Here is a 1,241-nt window from a genome sequence, read left to right as displayed (position 1 = left end):
CTTGAGCTTACTGAATGATGTCCCTAGCCATCCTCTGCTTGACCTCTATCAAATGAGTCTCTCACAAGGCATCTTGCCAAAGAAATGGACACAAAGTCTCATAATACCAGTTCCTAAACCTAACTCTCAAAAATTCAGGCCCATTTCCCTTACATCTTGCATGTGTAAAGTCTTGGAGAGAATTGTTCTCAATCGTGTCATGTTTCAGGTCAAAGAAAAACTGGCCCCAAACCTATATGGGTTCATGCCCAAGTGTAGCACACAAACATGCTTTGCTGAATATTTTGTAAACTCCCAGGATGGGACACAGGCAGCCTTTATTGACCTAAAGTCAGCTTTCGATGTAGTGAATGGCGAAATAATATTAGAGCAACTTGCTGAATTTGGAATCAAAGGTAATATTCTGAGTTGGATAAAGATCTACCTATCCAACAGGCGTGCTAGTGTCCTATTTAAAGGAGTTAAAAGTACAAGAACAGATGCATTCGAACTAGGCACACCTCAAGGTGGTGTCCTAAGCCCTATGCTCTTCAATATACTTATGCACAAACTTATCCATGACATACCTGTACAACCTACTTTAACTGTTATATGTTATGCTGATGATATTTGTATTATGGCACACAGTAAACCAAGGTTACAAGTGTTACTTGATGCAGTCTCCAAGAAAGTAGTAGAATGTGGCCTCATAATCTCTGTTGATAAAACAAGGGTTCTTATTCCCCATTCTCTTCATGTTAACTATACTATAAATGGAGTGCGCGTGGAGACTTGTGAGTCTTATAAATATCTTGGAGTCGAGGTTAATGATACAAATCTCGTCAGCAACCTGCGCAAAAAACTAGTTGAGCATCTTAAACCTCTCAAAATTCTTGTTGGCAAAGGATTTGGCATTAACATAAAATATGCTCGTAGTTTTTATATTGCCTTTATACGATCTGTTGTTGATTATTATGCCTTGCATCTTCTTAATTTTTTCCTAAACAATTACAAGGCCTAGATGTAGTACAGAATGATGCCATGCGCATCATCCTGGGTTGTCCTAGAACTGTCAGAATTGTTAACATGAGAAAGGAAATAAACTTACCTTCCATTTACGAAAGAATAGTTTTACTTAGTACTATGTTTTGCGCCAAAACTTTGAAAAATAATGGTCCCCCCAGCTCTATTCAAATTAAATTGAGATCCATTCTAAACAATTCTGACTGTTCCCTCAATCCGCCGCAAAAAGCTCCCTACAG

Source organism: Procambarus clarkii, chromosome 37 (genome assembly GCF_040958095.1).
Source record: "Procambarus clarkii isolate CNS0578487 chromosome 37, FALCON_Pclarkii_2.0, whole genome shotgun sequence".
Taxonomy (NCBI): Eukaryota; Metazoa; Arthropoda; class Malacostraca; order Decapoda; family Cambaridae; genus Procambarus; species Procambarus clarkii.
Note: the sequence above shows the minus strand (reverse complement) of the source record.